This window comes from Pezoporus wallicus, unplaced genomic scaffold, assembly GCF_028554395.1.
Source record: "Pezoporus wallicus isolate ANWC-B61680 ecotype Strahan unplaced genomic scaffold, APGP_CSIRO_Pwel_v1 contig_5116, whole genome shotgun sequence".
Classification (NCBI taxonomy): Eukaryota; Metazoa; Chordata; class Aves; order Psittaciformes; family Psittacidae; genus Pezoporus; species Pezoporus wallicus.
In genome coordinates this window covers 938,959-944,991 of record NW_026642000.1, presented here as the reverse complement: position 1 = coordinate 944,991, position 6,033 = coordinate 938,959, and positions in this window count along the sequence as shown.

Sequence of the window (6,033 nt, the reverse complement as noted above, 5' to 3'; positions counted from 1 at the left end):
ATACCATGCATTTTGCGAGGGGATCTGAGTACTTGCTGATTAATTGAACTTGATGCAAATTGGACCAGTGGCTTTGCCCAGTCCAGCTAGAAGATAATCCCAAAGCAAAGAATGTACTTTCCATGAAGAACACTGTACAGATTGTTCTTTCAGTGCCTGAATTCTCTTCCCCATTAGCAACTGGAAAGCTCTCCCGTTGTAAAACACCTAGGTGCATCCTTTTAGGGAGCCTGCTAGTCCCTACAGCTCAGTCTTGCTCTCACCAGTAAGCACTGTCAAAAGGAGCAGGAAGGAAGTCTGAAACTGAGGTGAAACAAGATCAGTTTGAACTTGTTGGAGGAATGAGGTTAGCTGTCTTTTCTGAAACTAGCTGGTCAGTTCTTCAGCCCTGGGCCTAATACACTGAACAAATTAACAACAAATTTACCTGCCACTCCTGAGTCCTACTGTACTGGGAAGCAAGAAGCACTTTGTACTTTATAGTTTTATATATTTACAAATACTTGTTTTTAATAAAGGGGTTTTAATAAAGGTTTAAGAAAATACTAATCCTTTCTGAACATGTTAAACTAATAAAAGTATTTTTTAGATGTAAGGGTGCATCAGATCTGCTATGTAGCACAAACCAGAGGTCTCCATATTTGCCAGATGCATTAAGTTGCCAGATGCATGAAGTTGTACTCAAAATGATGATGTGGTGCCTCAGATCCTCAAAATGACTGTGTGAAATTAGCTGTAGGTTAAACTAGAGTTAGCTTTATTTTGAAAGACAGGTTAAAGGAGCAAGGAAGTACTGCTTTCAGATGTCTCCAAAATCTGTCATTGCCCTGGTCAGAGAGTCTGCCTTGCACCAGCAAAGACACTCTTATCTGTATCCAAGCATATAAAAGAGATTTGAAATGAGATTTCTGTCTCTACTAATGCATCAGATATACAGGTGCGTGAGTCTAATTCTGAATTCCTAATGAGTAGTGGAGCAAGCTGCTCATCCAGTATACAGTTTGTCATAATGCTGGCATGCCATAGAGGCATTACAGCACTGCTGACAGCAATGCCAGGTAGCTCTCACAAGCACCTATGTTGCACTATCAGCTATTCCTGCTGGCTCAGCTGTCTTCACATTTTGTCTTTAGAATGAAAGAGACTCAAACTTAACGTGCTAGTCTGTAATGACCACCGTAGATCAAGTCGGTTTACAGCTGTGTGCTCTTTCCCTCAAGACTGTGTAACTGTTCTCTCACAGCTCACATTTACATGTGGTGTTCCCTGGAAAGCCTATGGAAAGTGTGAAGATGAAATCTTGGCAGGGCAGAAGGATTTTGATGTTAAGGCATGGGCTGAGTATGCTGGGAGTGGACCCATTTTCTCTTCCTGCCCAAGGAGGGCTCTGGTTGCCAAAACAAGTCTTCTGTGACACCAGTAACCCCAGCAGAGGCCTCTACAATAGGTCTGTGGGGGTCACTGTAAAACTGGTACTGCAGAAAGCCTCCTGCAAAGGTGAATGGTCCTGGCTGTGATCTGGTCTCACTAGAGGCCACCTCATTTTGTAAATCCAAAGGACAGTGACAAGTCAGCCAACTGCTCCCATCACAGCTGTGGATCCTAGAGAAGCCCTCTTACACAGGCAAAGATACACGCTTTTGCATCCTGCACAAAGCTGGAGCCTGGACAACTTTTATTGCAAGAAAGGTTGTTCAGCAACCAGGACCAACACAGAAAACGGTCTTGAGGCTCAGTCCAAAGGCTTTCTGCAGGACACTATCGCCACTTGTCTCTAGGGCAACTCTGCTCAGTGAGATGCCCTGACAGGCTTCCTGCAGCCCCTCAAAACAGCTGACTCTCTCTGTTCTCTCTCTGCAGCCTCCCCTAGGGACTGCAGGGGACTGGCAGAAGGGCACGTTCATATGAGTCTGGGGATCAGGTATGCTGCAGTCTGAAGACCAAGCAGTTCCTGCCCACTCTGTTCTGTACTGGTCAGACTTGGCTGTGCATGCTAGGAAGGCAAAAGGGGCAAGGGCTGTATTGGAGAAAAGCAGCCCCAGGGATGCTCCTGTGAGTACAGCCACCTCATTAGAGACCTGTAGAGAGGTTCAGGTGAGAGCCTTTGCACTGCTATGGGACGAGCTGTCTGTCCAGTACGCCCATGCTGCACCTCTCACAGGGGACAGTGGACATACCAGCGAAGTCCACATTTCCTCCACCGATGCTTGCACACCAGCACAGGCAGGCCTGCCTCTATGGGACTGAGTCACCCTGGCTGGAGTTAGGGTGTCTACACTTTAAACACCAACTTCCCCCCCATTAAAGCAAGCAAAACTAACAACGGTGCTGTCTTTTTAACTAAGCACTGCACCAGTTAACACAAAGGAAAAACATGACTGCTACTGCTGGATAAGAACAGATCTGACTGGATTGATAGTCACTCGTCACAATGCTGATTTATTGGCTCTCAAGGTTGTTCCTCTTGATCTCACAGTTTCAGTATATCATATCTTAGGTCCATCCGGTATTTGCTGTATTAGCAACCTTGGGCTAAGGTTTTTATCCCATTGTACTTTATGGTAATGACTTGTAATACAATAGAATCATTGATCATGAAACTGATCTGGCTGTTGGCCCCACACTTGAAAAACACTAATACAGCCAATACCGGATGGACGTAAGATATGATATACTGAAACTGTGAGATCAAGAGGAACAACCTTGAGAGCCAATAAATCAGCATTGTGACGAGTGACTATCAATCCAGTCAGATCTGTTCTTATCACAGCACTGCACCAGTTAACAAAGGAAAAACATGACTGCTACTGCTGAACCCAGGACATTATGTTAAAATAAACTTGTCATCAAAGTGTTAAAGAAAAAAATCTGGGGAAAATTTAAGACTGAAGATAACTTTTTGTTTCTTTGAAAGAAACAAAATATTGTAGAAAAGCCCCCAAACTTGTGTATAAACTGAAAGAGAGAAAATATTGCAGTGATTGGAGCTGTCAGTAGAAGGAACACATAATTAAAAACCCTCAAATTACACCAAAGGCCAGAGTAGCCATTCTGTCAGCTTTTATTGCCCTTTTTTTGGGACCACTGTGTTCAAACACATCTAGCCCTGAGCAGAGACTCGGTAAGCAAGACAGACACAAGTTGAAAGTGAAAAGCAATTATATTTTGGTGCTGCAGAAGACTTTCTTGTGCCTCATGCCTTTCTTTATTTTCTTCCACTCCCCACAGCCTCAAGACCTGTTGTCCGCTTCTTACATTCATGTACATTTCTCTGTCATGTTTTTCACAAGGATTTCATGGCCTACCAGTGAAAGCAAACTACAGTTTAACTTTCTGGAGCTCTGTGAGGCTGGAGCTCTTCAGAGCTGCATGAAGCTTTAGCTAGCATGTCCAAGAGTATCAAGGTCTGCTTGATACTCTACAGTCTTAAATAAAATAAACACCAAAAGCTTTAAAACTCCCCAGGGGATTTTTATCACATGTTTAAAACAAGTGGTCCTACTTGCAGCTGCAATGTGTTCCTGTTTGTGCCTGTTCTGGCTTAAGTCAGATGGTGGTATAGGATGGAAAAAAATATATCCCAGAACCACATGTGCTACAAAATGGAAGAAAACTAGCTTTCTTGGGAGGTTTTGTGGGAAAGGAGCCCAGAAGGATGATACTAAAGATACTAACTAGCTAAAACACGTATTATAGTACTTTCTGCATAGGTAGATTTCCCCCATGCACACCGTCTGTGATCCTGCTTCAGGAACTAAGGGCTTTACTAACATATGGACGGTACTGGCATTATTTAGTTTGCTACACCATGTTCCTTTAATAAAAGAGACTGTGCATCCTCCAGAGGAAGAGGGAATAACACAACATGCCTGTAGGAAAACTCTGAAGCTCTGCTTCATCCTCTCCATTCTGCCTTGTCTCTTAGTTTCTTCTCCCTTTCCCAAAAATCCAACCTTTCTGTGTATCCTGCTTAAAGGGTGCTCTTTTGAGCTAAAAGACCCCCATGTCTCTTTGGCATGCTTCCTTGTAAGGAGAAATCTAGGCAGAACACCAAATCTCCACTTTAACCTTACTGCTGCTGCTGTTACTACTACGACTATTATTACTATCACTACTACCACTACCACTAATACCCAGTGTACCCCCCTTTAAAGATCTCTTATTTTCCTTTTCTTCTTTCTTATTCTTCCTGTAGTGAGGGTGTTTCAATCACAGCCAAGGAACAATTACTTTGGCACTGGCAAAGGCATGATCTCCTGACCTATTGCTGGAAACGGCCCTGATGTGAGAAGGAGGCTATACTGAAGATGGCCTGTCACATCTGTGTTCTCACTTTCCTGCATAGGACTCCGTTGCAGAAAACAAGTGTGTGGGTTGATTCACTGAGAGTCTATACCGCAAGCCTCCTCTAGTAACCCTAGCACCTTGGGACCCAGACTTCTAGATCCGTTTGCAACTTGCAAATGATGACAAGCAGTTACAGCAGCTGATGTGCCACATGTCCTACAGAGACTGTCTGGTTGCACCAGCCCCACCATTAAGTATGAAACTTTCTAGGGCATCCTTAGATGGGTTGGGGTTTGGGCACTTCTGCATTCAGTCACACCCTGCAAAAGTCCTCATATATCACACCCTCTGTAGCATCTCGCCACATAGGGATTTGTAACACAAGTCAGGGATTTGTGTAACCAGAGCAAATGTTTGGGTTATGCATTGGTTATAAGTGTGCTAATCAAGATATAATTAATATTAGCTTTTCTTGAATACATGTATAAGTATACTTAACTACTGTAATGCAAACAGTATCCAAGAACTTTGTAAAACCATGATGGCATAGCCAGCCACATTTTGTGTCTAAGTATATGAACTATGTAATCAGCAATTGAGCAAAAATGGGTGCAGAAGGAAGATTTTCAAGTAGCTGAATGCTGTCAGAAGATAAGCACAAGGAACTGCAAATAAGAAAAATCCTGAATACACAGTAGCAGAACCAAAATCAAGATGAAGAGTGTAAGGGACAGAGAAGTTCTCCTCCCCATTTTGGGAAAGAGGCAGCAAAGGAGGAAAATCAAAAGAGATAAAACAAGCTCATTTAAGTCCTGACTTTTCTCCTCAAAGAGCTTTTGGGCGTCATCACCTGCCTCTCTGTCTCTAGAAGTCACTCAGAACTGTACCCAGCCATGCTAAAGAGATGGCATCAGCTCCATGGTACTCATGTCTTAGTGCAGAGCCACAGACCCACAGGGTGGGAAAGGAAGAGAGCATAATGAATATCTCGTAAGAATTAGCAAGAACTGCGTTGTTAAGGAATACATCTTCAATTCCCAAACTGATAGATAAACATGCACTTACTCAGGTGTCAGTCCTGGTTTGGGCTACTTTGTTGACTCCAAGTCTTCCTGTTGCAGGTCTTGATGCCCTCTCCCTATAGAGATCCTTGCAGGACACATTCTCAGAAAGCTGGGGAAACTGAAGCCTTCGCTGGGTTTCCTCTAGCACTAAGGAAACACAGAGAAAAAGAAGCCATGAGAGGTGTTGCTGTGCCCATCGTGCAGCCTCACCTTAGCCTTCTTTCCCCTCCCAAGCAAGATGTGAGGGGAAAAGCAAAGTCCTGCTCTGGGGCTGCTGTTTCTGGGAGCATGTGGTATACAAGGGGGTGACATGGAGGGGCAAAGGAAGGGATGCCCATGGGCAGTACTTGGTATCAGCACTGACAAGCCAAATGCAATCAGGCTGGGGCTGCTTAAGCCGTCTGGACCCAAGTGGAGAGGCAGGCATCCACTTCCCAGTGTCACCCAGGAAGGAGTGGCCTGTCCACCCACAGCAAGGCAGGGAGCAAAGGGGCTCTGCTTCCCAGACAGTCTTTCCTCCCTGAGGTGGTGGCCTTGCTGGTGTGCAGGAGCTTACAGGCCAGTGTCCTGAAGATCTTTGGGGACTTTGGCTCCCTGATCAGTCCCACCAGTGAACCCACAAAGAAGATGGGGAGGGAATCAAAAGGTGCTCCTCTGCTGATGGTCCCCAGGCTCTTCTGGG